The sequence below is a fragment of the Cupressus sempervirens genome, chromosome 7 (assembly GCF_028749045.1).
Source record: "Cupressus sempervirens isolate cs-2001-9-10 chromosome 7, ASM2874904v1, whole genome shotgun sequence".
Lineage (NCBI taxonomy): Eukaryota > Viridiplantae > Streptophyta > Pinopsida > Cupressales > Cupressaceae > Cupressus > Cupressus sempervirens.
This window is the reverse complement of record NC_143124.1, coordinates 178,910,209-178,927,159: the sequence shown is the minus strand read 5'-3', so window position 1 is coordinate 178,927,159 and position 16,951 is coordinate 178,910,209.

The following is a 16,951-nucleotide window of genomic DNA, read 5'->3' as shown; positions in this document are numbered from 1 at the left end:
AGTAGATTGATTTGCACATGGTAATCTGATAATGGTTCCAAGTGAAAAACCTCTATAATTTCTTCAGGAGTAATCGGGACTAGAGGCACACCATCCTTTCTTCTTACAAACCTAATGGCTTGGTCATAATTCTTAGCAATGGTTTCAAGCAAATCATAATCCATGAAAACACTTGGGACTACCAACTTTCCCAAATCAAAATTCCAGACATTAGCATGCGGGGCAAACAACTTCCTTTCTGAAAACCAATTTTTAAACAGGATAAGACCAATTTGAGTAGTTGTTGCATCCCTTACCCAATTCCCCTTGTCATATAGGCCATCCACAATTTTAAGCCTAGGTAAGGAAATCAAAATTTTAACTTGTGTAGGCTCTACAGTAGACTCTGGGAGTAATTCTAATAAATCATCATGGACATTCCTATCCATATAGTTAATTTACCTAGAAAATGGCTTCTTAGGAGGCATTTTGATAGTATTGAGAGAACTAGAATGCCACAGGTTATAGTATGAGTACTTACTTGACTTGTTGAACTTGTTCTACTCTAAACCTTTGTAATTGATCTCAAACAATTGAGGAATAGTTTTCCCATTCTTACCAAGCTTAACACGACAAAATCAATAGGCTCTTGTGCTCAAAAAATCTGCAATCTTTGTTCGTGTCAGACTGGAATTAATGAAAATCTCCTGTATTATACTCTATTTTTTCCACACGCAAAGCTTTCATTTATCATAAATGCGCAGGACAAAACAATAGAGTGGCGTCGCATTTTCTTTTTTAAACTTGCATTGTTGATCCATGAAAAATCCTACGACTTGGGAATGACAACTAGGCTGACTCAGCTTTCTTTTTAACACATTGGCAGTCAAACCAATGAAATACCTCCATCTGTACCTTTCCTTCAAGGCTGGCACTTCAAAATGGGCCCATGAATGACTACAAACACGTGTCATCAACTCGTTAACTCGTTATACATAACTCTCGAGTACCTTTCCATAGCGAGCTAGCAATAACCATTGATATTACTTTAATCATGTGGCAAATAATTGAAAGAACCTTTAAGAACACAATTGTGGGTCCCTTGCTCATTAACTCGCTATACTTATTTATTGCACATATCCTCATAGCGAGTTAACGAGTGTCGTCGATCTAGATTTGATCTTGCGGTCAGCAATTTACTACAACATTGGTGGGCCACCACTTGCCAACTTGCTATACATAACTTCCAAGCACTTCTTCATAGCGAGCTAATGATGACCTTTGATCCTGCTTCGATCTCATGATCAGAAATATTTGTACTTTATATACGGGAAGTGGGTCCATGATACTGCTTTCACTGCGCTGGCTCAACACGCTGGCACATATATATATTTTTAAATCTCTTGATGACATCACATGTCTTGGGCCTCGCCGTGTTTATGACTTTCAAGTGGGTCGCTATGTCACTACCAGCAAAAAAACCAACAATCTGGCTAGCGACATGGCGAGCTCTGACAAATCAAAGTTTTTCGGCTCAAAGATATTTCAACAGGATGCCACCATGTAATTTGATCTGCACAGCTCAACCTTATCACATCACTCATTTGGGGCCCACCTTTGAGGATTTTTCAGTTACATTACCATTTTCCAAGCAATCACTACATCGCTACCAGCATAAAAACCACAAATTCGGCTAGCGATATGGTGAGTTCTGGTAAGCACTTTAAAAACTACGCCTAGAAAAAGAAACTACAAAATACAATAACCTACAGAGGGACAAAAGTGAAATGTGCACCATATCTTCCTCGTGATCCTCAAAATTACTTCTGATCTCAGAAAGATGCCGTCTTTGGAAAATTTGAGCATTCGCTATATTGCCACCGAAAAGTCACAAGCGTTTTTAGTTAGTGACTTGGCGAATTGCCAGATAAAATTAAACTCTGGTGACACCACTTGCAAATATTTCCACGTGCCTTTCTTCTTGAAACTGACTAGTTTGGGACATAGTACATGGTCAATAGATCTTCCTGCCAACACATTTCGCAGCACCAGACTCCACTTTTTAGTATCACACATAATTCTTTGATGGTTTCTACCTCACCATGTGTAACATACGAGCATCCTGTCATAGTGAACATGCAACAACCGTAGATTCAAATCAGATTAGACGGCAAGATTAAAACCCCTTTTCAAAAGACTTAACAATGGTGATCAAGCAGGCGAGAAAAGAATATTCACTCCTTGTTGTTTATTTATTTATTTATTTATTTTTAATAAATTTTTGTGCCAGGAAAAACTTAAAAGGATAAACCTAAGGCTTTTCATAGATTTTTCAAAGGTATCAAAGTATACTATTCCAAAACCTAAAGCCCTATGACTTATCAAAAACTTCTGATCTAATTTTTTTTATGATCCTAAGAAAATTTGATTCACTAAAAATCAGACCAACATATCTGATGTACTCATTAAAAGATACTTTGTCCTCAATTGAGGGATCATTTTTGTACAATTTAATGTGAATAGCACACAAATTGTATTGCACATTTATCTACTAGATGTTGGGTACGTTGATTTGACATAATAAATTAGTGGCTGATAGTTCTAATAGATTCAAACTTGTGAAAAAATTCTAGAAAACATTTTTACTATCCAACATAGTTAACCCGAGAAACCAACAACTCCATGGATATATCCACACAACCTCTATAAGTTTTTTATATGCATAGCTATGGGTATTTTGTTTAAATTTTCAAACTTAGTGCCATCAACTTAAGTAGTCCTTGATATGTTCTACTGATAAGTCAGTGAGTCACTATTGATATGTAAGACATGGAAACAAATAGATTCTTATTATGGGTTGGCGTATTTATTGCTTCTAGGCACTAACATACTATAGATCTTTTCTTTTGCATTAGAAACCTTGTGACTGTTAAGCAAGACAAACTTAATAATTTTACTACCTGGATCAGTGGGATCAAGAATGCTTTTGAGCACAGATCTAGGTCATTTCTTGATTTCCAACTCTTCAACTATTTTTTGTCAAATTTTCACATAACTCTTGTATCACTTCCAGTCCTCCAGGAAAATTCTTGTTTACTTTGTGTTCTTGTGCTATAACTTTTTCAGCTAAGCCAAATCTTTTTGATGTCTGGGTTTCAGGATTGCATGCTTATCTATTCAGTGAGATACATTATATGATCTTTTTCCTATTGACATGATGAATTTTGAAGAATGCACTAGTTTAGGTCTAGCCCTTTTTCGTACTTCATTCCTGCATTTGTAGAAATGTTTCTTTCATATTGTTACTTGAATTTGTAATAGTAGCTTGGATAGTTATGGACATTTTAATCTGTAAAATATATACCCCCACTTGGGTCTACTCACCATGTCATCATTCTAGAAAGTTAATTTATAGAAAGGTAGTGCATTGTAACATTGTGAGGCCTTAGTTTTATTTGTTGTTTTTATATAGAATTGCAAATAGACAATAGCTTGGGAATAGTAAATAGTTTCTAGCTATTGCTTCCAAGTTCAATGACCCTTCTCATGTTTATAGTTGTATCTAATTCCAAGAACTGCCCCATAAACTTACGAGTCAATAAAAAAAACTCATCAAATCAAGCTCAGTGTTATTCTCAATTATAACAACAACCATTTAGGCCAACTGTTCGTAAACTACATATTGATATTTGGTTCAAACTCAATAGTTTGGATGGTGAATTTGATAATGTTTTTATGGTTGTAGAAGAAGAACTCATTTTTAGCATATCCTTGCTCAAAATAGTTTCCACAAAAAATAAGATCCACCAAATATTCTACACCTCAAAATAGAAAACAATCAAATGACGCTAGTTGTGCACACCATCTTTACTTTGGTTCTAATTATCTTCCTACCAAATAATAGTATAGGGCTTTTCTATAAAACAATGCTACTAGCTGCCACATTTCTAAAATGATCAACTGCATGCCACTATCGACTATACTCTTGCACCTATGCTTGGTGCAAGCACTATTATATAGTACTTAAGATACCACTGAATATCTAAATCATTTTTTTTCAAAGAAGTTGTAAGGCATAATTTGAGTGAATTTAAATACTCGAGGCAATTCTTGAGTGTGGATGTTTCAATTCCTTAGTGTCAAAACTTGAATATATTTCATGCTTATCATTTCCTCTAGCAATTCTTACGTAAAACATCATTAAAATAATTGTTCCCTTTGACAACATCAAAGAGTGTATATATACAATATTTTTGAAGTTGTATTTTTCTAAATGAACCTTTTGTGATCAAGTCTTGTAAATATCTTGGTTGGTACAATTGCAGATTTCTTACTGGCTTTGTACTAGTACCCAAGATTAACATTGATGACATTAGTAGAATTCCAAGTTTTTCTCTTGTATTCCTATTAATTGTAGTTGATTGTTGAATATGTTAAAGAAGAAACAAATGCCAGTTAATTTACTGACTAAAATTGACTTGAATTGCTTGATGTATTTTTTAAATGTTGAGATGCATATACTAAGAATTTTTTGTTGCTGCAGGCCAAGCCACAGCTGATAGACAGGTCAAAGCTTCCAACTATTGTGGATCATGTGATTAAAGAGTTGCTGAACTTGAAATATCTTCAACAAGTAATTTTCATGCAAAAAATTTCTTTTGAAGGGAATTGACATTAATTTTAAAAATACATTTAGTTTATACAATTTTACTCATGTTTTGGTGGATAAAAACTTAACGTTCTTCCACATTTCTTGCCCATTTTATTTCATATCTAAAATAAGACATAATCTTGCCATTTTCCAATAGCTAAATGTCTTTAACTTTGATTGGAATTTGGCATAAAATGTTTTTTTAGGGTTAGATTGTCAGCTAGTTCTGGTTGATCGCCATTTGAAAATTAGAGGTGCTAATCCTTTCATTGAAGAGAAAATTTATAGTGCACTACATATCATCACACTTACCCAAAAAAGTTGAGGCAAACATTTGATTATCTAGATTGAAAGTCATTGTCCACTTCATAATCTTAGCAAGAAGAATACCATAAGCACTTGTGAACCAAGTATTTCTGATGAAGCAAGAAGGAAAAAAAATTTAAAAATGTGTTGAGTCAAGAGATAGACATTGGAAAGAAAGCCATTGATTATAAAGAAGTATTAAGATCAAGTTTAAAAATAATGTTTTAATCAACAAGCACAAAGCAAGATTAGTAGCTAAAGAGCAACAAATTTTCCTTGTACATCCGTGCACTATCTCCATGATTCCATGTTTGGTCCTTAGCCTTTATGCAATAACCACATGATCAATGATTGCCAAATAGTGCCAACATACTATGTGGAAAGGCCCTTTCTAGATCATATTTCAATGCAACAATTTATCAAATGGTGGCGCTTTTGAGGGGACAATGATCATCTTCAACCATGTGACTTTGGCTCATTGCTTCAAATTTCTTAGAGGATATAGAAACTTACTGACCCTAAACAATAGGTATGTTCTTAGAAGAAAAACCCATACTCATTGTAAACAACAGGTATGGACTTAATGCATATTTCATGAGTTGTGGTTCATAAAAACCCATTCTCATCAGCTTGAATTGTTTGTTTAATACCCAATGCTTTGAGGTGATGCTTACAATTTGAATTCATAACAACTATTTCTCATCAACTTAAATTGTTTGTTTAGTACCCATTGCATTGATGTGACACTTACAAGGTTGAAGTATTGCAACTTCCTAGAAGGTTTGCCTACTCAATTCCATGATGATCCAACTTTCCTTGATCCTTGGGAGAATGATGTAGGAGCATCAAGGTTAAGGTTGAGGGCATGAGAAGACATTAAGGTCTCAAGATAACCAACATGACCATGTTAGAACAGTTGATGTAATAAGACCTTGTGAAAGTCCTTTTTGATATGTTTGGAATCATTTTAGTTACATTTGAAAACATTAATTAACAAAAACCATATGTGCAGATATAAACATTAAGCACAACATGTCCAATTTATTTGTAGGTATATTTTCCTGCGAAGAAAGACCATGCCTGAAAATATGAATGTAGAACAAAATAATGAGACAATGGCTGCATTGTGGGCTCAGTTTTGAAGAAAACTTGATAAATGTTATTGTCCTTGCAAAAAGTGCAAGGGCTTAAAGAATCAAAGAATTCTAATCACAATAGCCGAGAGTCATTGTAGGCAATATGGTCATGTTGAAGGGGGCCACAATTTTCGTCCATTGCTGAAAGTGGATTTCCTACTAGAGGAACATGGAGGTGTGAATATCCAAGCTGAGGATAACACTCCCATGGAAGAAGATGATAATGTGCTAGAGGACATGATTGAAGAAGATGGTACTGAGGCAAGTGATGAAGAGGCTCACAATGATGGTACTAGTGAATCTGATAATAATGATGAAGATGGTCTTGATATACCTTTACTTGAGAATTCACACGAGCCCTTATACGAAGGCTCCCAAACATCTCTACTATCGACTATAGTGTTGTTGGTGAACTTAAAGGTTATGAATAGTATATTCAATGTAGCAATGTCACATATGCTAAGGTATGTCATTTTTTTCATCTTCGATGTTAGCATACAATTACTATTCATTATATTAACAATGCATATTTGTTGTTGTAGGTTGATTAGTGAGTTTTTGTTACCACCATCAAAAATTTTGCCTCGTTCGTACTGAGAATTATCTAACATTATGGATTAGATTAGAATGAAGTATTAGAAAATACATGCATGTCCCAATGATCACATTCTATATCATAAACAACTTGAATTTGCAACTGAATTCCCTGATTGTCATGTTAGTAGATATCGGTTAGATCAAATAACAAAAAAAGTGCCTCACAAGGTTCTTTGATACATTCCCATTATTCCATGTCTTGAATGGTTATTCAGGTGCACTAGCTTGGCACAATTTATGGATTACCATGCATGCAATAGAAGTTAGGATGACATTACACGAATGCCTACCGATGGTTCTGCATTTAAAGAGATAGAAGAAACATGGTCACACTTTAAAGAAGAACCTCGTAATCTGAAACTTTCATTGGTGGCAGACAGTGTCAATCCATATGGAGATATGAGATCTGTTTACTCAGTATGGCCTATTTTTGTTATTAACAATAACATTTCTCCTTGGATGTCCATAAAGAGGGAGCACATAATGTTGTCAATGATTGTGACAGGTATTTTTTTATTTTATAGTTATCTAAATTAATTTATAAATAGTGCATGAAAATGGTTATAATAATTATGTAATGTTTATGTTCATTCAATTGCTAGGTAAATACCAAGTTAAAGATATGAATGTGTATATTGAGCCCCTAGTTGACGAGTTGTTGAAGTTATGGAATGGCATCACTATGTATGACATCTCTAGACCGATAGGACATCGACAATTTCAATTCCATGCAATGCTTGTATGGACAATACATTATGCCCCTAGGCTAACTCATTTTTGCAGTATGTTATATTGTTAAGATTACATATTTTTGGTATGTTATAGTGCTTACACATTACTATCGAATGCTTAAGTTACACGTGATCATTGTACATGATCCAATTATACATGATCTTTTAGGGTTTATGGTTTGAAGATGAAATGTCATCATTCGAGAAGTTTAGGAAAGCAGGTGTTTGATGAGTTTAGACACTTTCTCTACCATAATCATAAGTATCAAATTGTCGAAAAACATCTTTTCAATGGGAAAGAAGAGACATCATCAAGGCCACGAAGAATGATACCTCATTTATGGAAGTTGGAATACGATCAACTAAATCGTCGAGGTAATGTCCAATTTTTTGTTCGAAGTTTACAATTTGTATTTCGATATTGTCTTATATTTACTAATGCTGTAACTGATGCTCATGAAGGTCATCAAGGCATCAATGACCAACTTTCTAGAGGAATGAAAAGTTATCCTACTCAATTGAGTAGGTTACCATACTACAAGGATCTCCCAATCGCACATTTGTTTGATGCTATGCATATTGGAAAGAATGTAACAAAGACACTATGGAAAATGTTGGATGGAAGGCGTGATAGAGAAAAAATTGCTAAAATTTGTACTAACATTCATGAATCTAATCATGCACTAAAAGTTTTCATTGAATCAAATAGAAATGGAGACCGCATAAATACAAGTGCCCTTCCTTGGTTATTAATGAATCAACAAAGTGATGCATTAAAAGAAGTCATAAAAAAAACAAAATTTCCAATAGGATTTGCTACAAATATAAACACTCTTCTATCAAAGAAAGGTGATTTTGGGCTAGGGTTGAAGACACATGATTGTCATACCTTCCTCAAGGTAAGTCATGTTTTCTATTTACAGTATATTTGTAAGATTGAATGTAGTACCAATTGCATTATTTAATAATATATTGAAATGATCATTTTTTAATGATTGCAGTTCCTCTTACCTCTATCCCTTCCACAATAGTTTGACAACAATATTAAACAAGTTATATATGATCTTGAAAAATACATGAGGTTAGAAGAGTGTTTTTCTTTGATTTGTACCTTTTTATTTGAAATCTATTGTATAATTTTATTTGAAATCTCCTCTATGTGTTTTTGCGTGTTGAATCTCTTTTAGTTGGTTATCATCTAAAGAAATTGATAAAAAAAGATATAAAATATTGGAAGAGAAAAATTCCACAGCTTATGTGTGAAATGAAAAAGTGTTTACCTCCAACGTTTTTCAATGCTCAAGAACACTATCTCATACATCAAGTTGAGGAGATTGAATTGTGTGGACCTGTACAAGCTAGATCAATGTGGATGGTTGAGAGGCACTTGAAATTTATGAAGGGCTTGGTTTGACAAAGAGCACATCTTGAGGGTTCTATGATAGAGGGATATATGATATACCAGACCATGGTGTATATCAGTGAATATCTTCCAAAGTTTGCAGCAGGTATCCATATAGATCGCATTTGGGATCCCAACTGTAATGAAAAATTCAAAGGGGAGTACCTGACGGGGAAAGGTAGATTGAGGAGGATGAGAGGTAATTATAAGTTTTTTAAAAAAAATTTAACAATTCTTATCCATCATCAATATATATAAGTTGTTTCTAATTGGTGTAATTGTCTTCTTTATAGTTGGTCATGAGTGGGATGCACTACACTTGTACATTGCAAACGATCTTTATTGGATGACAGTGTGGATTGAACAGTCTCAAGAAAATGGTCGCTCATTAACATGGGATGGTGTTGCATCATTGGTTAAAGAAGCTCATCATAATGGAGATCCCAATGTTATGCCAATGGTACTTGATCTAATATATGGCTTAAGAGATACAAAGGTATGCATAAGATTACTAATCATGAGACATAAGTTTAATATCAACTCACAAATAAATGAGAAGATTCTTGACATGTTTGAATAATTTTAGGTCAAACACCACAAAGTTATGTACTACCATGGCTATAAATTCTACACAAAAAAGTTAGGTGAAACGAAGAAAATGTGTGATTCTAGGATAAGTGCTATCTTCGCGGTCACCAATATTTCATCTAGAACTGAAATACATCCTCAACAATATGAAAATTGATACTATGGAATTTTGAATGATATACTTGAGTGTGACTTTAATTCATTCAAAATAGTTCTATTTTTTGTCAAATGGTTTAGGTTATGACTAAATCGAAATGATCTCGATAGGACTGTTATTGAACATGACAGTGGATTTACTATGATTAATACAAGGTCATTTGAGCCAGTCGGAGATGAGCCCTATGTTCTTCCAAGTCAATGCGAGCAAGTGTTTTACTTTGGTCTTCTAGACAAACCAAGTTGGTCATTTGTTGTTAGACATGACCCAAGAGGAAGGCCAATAAAGTATAATGTGATCAAAGAAGAAGATATTGAAGAAGCACAAGAGGAAGTAAATGATTATCAGGAATGATAGTTACCCAGTGAAGAAGAAGAAGAAGAAGATGGTGATGATTTTGGTCATGCTAACGATATGGTGATAATGATGATGATGATGCTCATGACGATCATGATCATGGTGATGAAGATGGTGATGATCATGGTGATGATGGTCATGGTGATGATAGTGATCAAGAGGATGATGATGGTGATGAAGATGGTGATGATCATGGTGATGATGGTCATGATGATGATAGTGATCAAGAGGATGATGATGGTGATGAAGATGGTGGTGGTGACGACGATGACCAAAGTGACAAGTTCGATGATGATGATGATGATGATGACATGGATGAAGATCATGATGATCAATGAAATCTTCAGATACAATCAATGTCAACCATGATAGGGTCTTGTATGACCAAATATTTCTTTCCAAACCATATGTGCACATATAAACATTAAGTAGAACATGTCAAATATCTTTTTAGATATAAACATTAGTTACACTAAATTTTTAACTTAAGACAAATTATTTACATATAAAATATACTTTATTATTAATATTTTTTTGGTAAGTCTATTAGCTTAATTTCGTTGCTGATTTCTAAGACTTACTAATTTTTTCATAGGGCGATATGGATGCACCATCTCAGACACCTTCAATAGAGGTAAATATTAATTATTGTAAATTTTAATGTTAATATAGAAATAAATGTCCTATTATTATGTTCTTTTCTTTATGGCTTTGGAATTATTTTGATGAAAGTATACGAATATTTGATGTCACAAATGATAGGAAAAAGCTACAATGATCACTGATCAAATGCAATCTGAAATACGGACATCATATCTACATGACATTGGCCTTAGTACTGACCCTATATTCATCACCCAACAAATTATGTAAAGATACACTGATGAGCTTGTTAAAATTATCATTAAGGGTGAGAGAAGTGAGAAGAAATAGGCATTGAGAATAGATTTGGACCGCAGAATCCAATCTTTGAAAGTAAGTAGAAATAGAAGTTCAATAGATATTAATCTTTTATAGTATCTTATAGATCATGATCTCTAATTTTATGTGTTCTTGTATAGACATATGTGCTAGTTGCGAGGTCACATGGTGAACATGGTGAGGATTGTTGCATAGTACCTTTGTGTAAGTAACACTTTGTTTGTTTTGATCAACATTATAACACTTACCTTTTTTTTGTGGATGTTTCTCGCCAGTATCCCATTTGATATTTATCCATTGCAAATTTCTTTGCTAACAATATTCTATTCTTCAACTCATGATGAAGTGTGGACTCCTCCTTCAGTTGGTGGTCCACTATTGTCTGCTATATTGTCAACAACAAGGACCATGCAAACATCATCGCCTATGCCTAGTAGAACTGGTAAAACCTTATTTTTCTATATTTTGTAATGTCTTTCTACAAGTTGATGAACAACGAAGTAGCATATTAGTGCATAAATGATGTCTACAAAATCTTGCATACACACAAACACATGCATACACACACCATGCATACATACATATATACATACAAATATAGCCACACATAGAGAGACATGGACATAGGAAGACAGGTAGACCAACAGAGAGTAGTACTAAAATTGTCATTTAATTGTATGATGTTTTAGTTGATAGAGCAACAGAGAGCAGTACTACTAAAGCTGATCCATTTCCTGGAGTAGTTTGTATGATTAGTACTGGTTCATATGGAGGGACATTGTTGCTGAATAAGAAAACTATGTTTCCATTAAGAGAATGAAAGCTTCTAGGTGCTTTAAAATTGATATTATTTAAAGTGTAAATTTATTTTACTTTTACATTACTCATTTTGGACTGATAAATCCTTTATGTTTTTGTAGGTGATAATGCTTTCTTTGAACATCTTTTTCATATGATGTTGAGACTATTTGGACCCACCATACGTAAAAGGTACGTAGTTTCATATCATTGCTACATAATTTTTGTTTTCTTCTATTTGTTGTAATATATTAAAGTTATTAATCTAACAATCTATTTATTTTTAAAAAGGTGGAATTTACAAGCTGTGGAATTAAAAAATCAGCTGATTGCATCCATTGAGGAGAAATTTGGGAAAAACATTTTTGACACTGGCCTACTTTTGAAAAGAGCAGGAAAGCATATAAAGACTATGAGGGATCAATATAGAAGGGCTCTTAAGGATAACCCAAAGTACGACCATCCTCCTATGATTCCACCGATGGAGTGGAATTCAATAATAGAAGATGCAAAGGAGAAAAGGCCATGTCAAGATAGAGATAATGAAGCAGCATAGGGAAAAAAGAGGTATGTCATTATAGTATTAAGTACATTGTAATCATGCACTAATTATTGATATTTGTAAATATATAATCTAAGATGTTTGAAATTGTTCATAGATTGCAGGACACATCCGTGGCTACAAAAGCAAGAATAGAAAAGGTTGGCCAACAAAAACTTGGCTCTGGTGGCTATATGAATCTGCAGTCTCGACTTGTAAGTAGAGCAATGAATCTTGTATTTGTTTTTTTAATATAATGTTGCAAACAGTTTTGTTTAATGAAACCATACATGGAAAACTGACGTTATTAAGTAAAAAAAACAGGGCGAAGATTTCATTGTGGAGGTCATAAATGAAGATAGAAAAATTGTCTTGAAGGAAGGCTATAAAGTTGTGGTTGCATGCCTACGTGAAGAATCTGTAAGCCTTGCCCAAGAATTCAATGCACCAAATGATATCTCACAGGTAAATTGGTCAGATGAAAAGTAAATGAAATTAAATAGTTGAGAAGATTCTTTTTTGGTATTATTTTTAAACGTAAATTGACTACATAACAATGTGCATAACATTTTATTGTAGCCTTCATATCCTACCACAGAACCTGCTCCTAACGAAGGCCATGATGTGCATTATAGTGGTGGGGATATTAATTTTCTATTGGAAATTAATTATGCAATTATGAATACAATTTAACATCTTCAATTGGAATTTGGCATGTATCCTTTTTTTGAATATTTTAGAGCATGTTGAACATCATGCTGAAGCAGTGGACCATGTTCCAAGTGTTCAACATGTTGACACAGTGGCAGATCAAAATGTTAATGTAGATGATGTGGCATTGTCAGGTAAGAAAAATGCATTTTATGTTGTACTCGTACTTAATTACAAACTTGTAACAGTTAGAAAAAGAAAAAGAGTATACCAATTTATCGCATTCACTTGTTCTTGCAACAGAGCCCCCTTTAGTGCAGCAACCTTTTGCTCCTCCAAAAAGAAGGAGCCATTGTAATTTGACATTACACGTGCCAAAAGAGGAGGAGAATGAAGCAGATATGGATGCTCCTATGAGCGCTTTTCTTAAGAGAGCTCAGAAAAACAAAAAAAACAAATGATGTTTTAAAAATCTTCTTTGATAAACCTTGTTGGATAATGAAAGAACTTTGTTTTAAGTAATTTTGTATGAATGATGCATATTAATAGTGATTTTTAGTTTATGTTAATGAATATTGTTATGTGTTAATGAAGTTTTGATTAGTATTGTGTATTAATGAATTTTATATCATATTAATGAATGTTATGTGATTGTATTGATTGAATGTTATAGTTCATAAATGGATGAATGAATGAATGAAGTATGTAATTAAATGATAATGGGTACTTTAGATTGGTGTTAGGGGGAGGGTGGTGAGGCCAGATGAGCTTGCACCTTCACATGGTTGGCCTTGTTAAGTAGAGAATATTATAGTATTCTTGAAACCAAGTGAAGCTCAAATTTGTTAAGTCTTCAAACACACATCCCAATTCTCTTTAACGAGATTGAAGTTTTTTCGCTTGTAATAGTCTCATTGTAGTCATCTTTTGGTTCCTTGAACATATGGTTCTTGCTTAGTTTAAATCCCAATTATTAGATATTTGTCCACATTGGAGTTAGTTTGGCATAGAAACCTGCATATTTTATTATATATATTTAGTCAACTGAAAGCAATGTAGAAAGCATTCACATAGTTGATGTCTAACAAAAGAAGACAAGATGTATATACTATTTAGCATGGAAATCCTTGTAGGTGAATTGTGTGTGTATGTACACATACAAAAACACACACACACACACACATGTATGTATGTATATAACTTCAAACAAATGTGTAGACTCAATTAGCAAGAGACACCAACCTCAAATCTTGCAATACAGAAGGAACTGACCTTTGAAACGCAAAGTGTTTATAATGTAGGTAGATTTTCCTTAGATCTCCTTTGAGGTCTTCAAAAAATTTTCCTTGTACTTATGAATAATCCACCAAGATTTGAAATAGTGTTTTTTAATAAATGCTCTAAACTTGGAATATACCTTCATAAAAATTCTGCCTTAGATCTACTCATCATATTCAAAATAAGCCTTCACATGTCTGTACACTTATGTCTAATTTAGGTCTTCCACAAATTTGGCTTATAATTATGCTCTTGAATCTCTTAAAATCTTCTTTGTATTCAAATGATATTTAATGAATTGATTGATACAAATTTCCTCATACTTGAATCCAAATATCATTATCATTGTCAAACATAACATAGACATAAAATCATTTTGGTTATTCTCTTGTTATACAAGTTAGTCTTATCTTTTTGGTTTTCACAAGTCATGCACTTACGCATCTTTGGGATATCCACAAGCTATTAGAGATGTTTGGATGGTTCATGTCCTTTTTTTTGTGTGTTTTTTGTAGGGTTTTTTCCATGAAGTCTAAGGACAGACATGTTGGATGTTTGTGATAGACATGTCCACCTATAAGAAAAGTATCAAATGTAGAAAAAATGCAAAGAAAAGATTTTAAGGGTTTTAGGTGTCTTTGGAAGGGTTAGTGAAGTTATAAAACCTTTGAAAAGGTTAGTGAAATATATTAAAGGCATATATGATTGTAAGTTGTCGAAGTTGACACTTTGTGTCAACTTAGACAACAAATTTTAGTTTATAATTAACTAGTAATAGTCAGATAGTTAGACAATAGTGGTTGTTTACTATTGTTTGGTTATTTAGAAGGGATTTTTCGAGTGTTTGGGGGAGAAGTAGAGTTGGGGTGGTGAGACAAGGCATTGTGAAAAAAAATTAATCAATAAAATAATCCTGTTCTCTACAATACAGTCTCTGTCCCATGGAACAGTGAGTTCCTATGATGTATCAAATAAATTTTGACTAATATTTAATGTGAGAAAATTTTATTATTTTTGTTATCTTGTCCACGCATTCTTTTAATTTTCATTGTGGGTTGAGTAAGGAATAATAGACTGGTGCATTCAAACCAGTGACTAGTTAGGCATAGTCAACTGTACTTATTCTAAAGTTTCCAATGTAGATTCTCTCCTACCACCTGTAGTCACTGTTATTGGTGGGAGACAATGAGGTTGTGATAATTTATTTTTACTATATTAACCAAATGTAGGAGAGTGGGAAAACTTGGTGTAAGTGTAGTGTTAGATGGTAATTGTTGATGGAGGTTTAGCCTAGATTAGACACCAGTCTAATAGACAGTGGATCATTTCATGTTTGAAGATGTTTAGGGGGTAAATCCTTCATCTTTGGGGGGTGTCTCTGTTAGCAAAAATGAGACAGTAGAGCACTGCTAGTGTTATGATGGGCAAAATATGTCTTTCATTGTGATAGACTATTTCTATGTCATCTGTGTTGTTTCTTGCTATTGTCAAGCAGTCTTTGTTGTCCTTGAGACCATGAACAAAATTATCTACCATTTTTGCTAATAATAAACTTTTGACTTGAACAATGATAAATTTTATTATTAATCATTATAGTGGAACAACTTTTGACTTGTTCAAAAATTTTAGTCGAAGGTGTTGGAATTGATAGTGAACTCCAAGCTCCTAGAAATCATGTGCAACCAAAATGCATGTTACATCTGTGTATGAGAGAGAATATGATCCAAAAAGCATTCCTACTTTGGTGATTTGGCTATTATTTCAGCACTACAAAGTGTCTTATAGTGTTTCTCATTTTCTTAAATAATAGGCAATTAGTTCATGATTTCATCATATCTTATAGTGGAACAACTCCAAGAATCTTGGGTAAATTGCTTGCTATAAGAATTTCTTGTATAGGACACTCAATAATGTGGGCTAAGTGGTGGGCACAAAGAGGAACAAGAAAGGATCTCTATAAGTGCACGGTGTAGTAGAATTCAAAAATGAAATTGAAGTGCTCTCATATATTCATTATAAGAATCTAGTTAGGCAAATTGGCTTTCATCTCCATTCATGATGGAACTTACAATGATGCATATCCACAACAATCTTTAACTTTTAGCAAACAAGTTAAACCTAAAGATAAGCTGTTTGAAGACCTAGTTGACTTTGCCAAGGCAAAAAGTAAAACTTCACCAATAATAGTGAAAGTTTTTAAAAATTAGAGGTTGTTCTTTGGGATGGTTTGTACTACATATCTTCAAGTAGCTTGCTATAAGTGATGGTTTAGGTGTAGCATTAGTTTTATTGAAGCCACTATATAGTCTTTTGTTCAATTGAGGTTTAGTATTCATTATGTGTTATATTATTCCTAATGCATTGCAATTTAATGTATTTCTTGTTACTTTTTTTTCTTCTGATATGAAATTCCTTTTGAAGATTTTTATATTGAAACAAACTTATGTTCTTACCTAGAAGGTAAATGATTTTAGTAACAGTGCCAAAAGATCCATATATATATATATTGCAATGTATTGCTGAAGCTTGTTCTATTTCAGATCTCAAGTAGTGTGTGAGTTGTTGGTATTCATGAGCTTACTTATTTTGTCAGCCTCTGTAATAGCATTATCCAAAGGATCATATATATTATCAAAATAATGAATGAATTCTAAGACCCAAGAATAAAATCTCCATTTTTCCTTTTTAGTTTCCTGCTCCTACAATGAGAATTCATTCCTTATAATATCCTCTAGATAATAAGAATCATGCTTGACCGGTCCCAACTTGATTCTATGCCTCAACATCTGATTGAAAAATCCCTTAGAATCACAAAAATGGGGATGAGAGATAGCCATCATATACTGCTCCAAAATTTT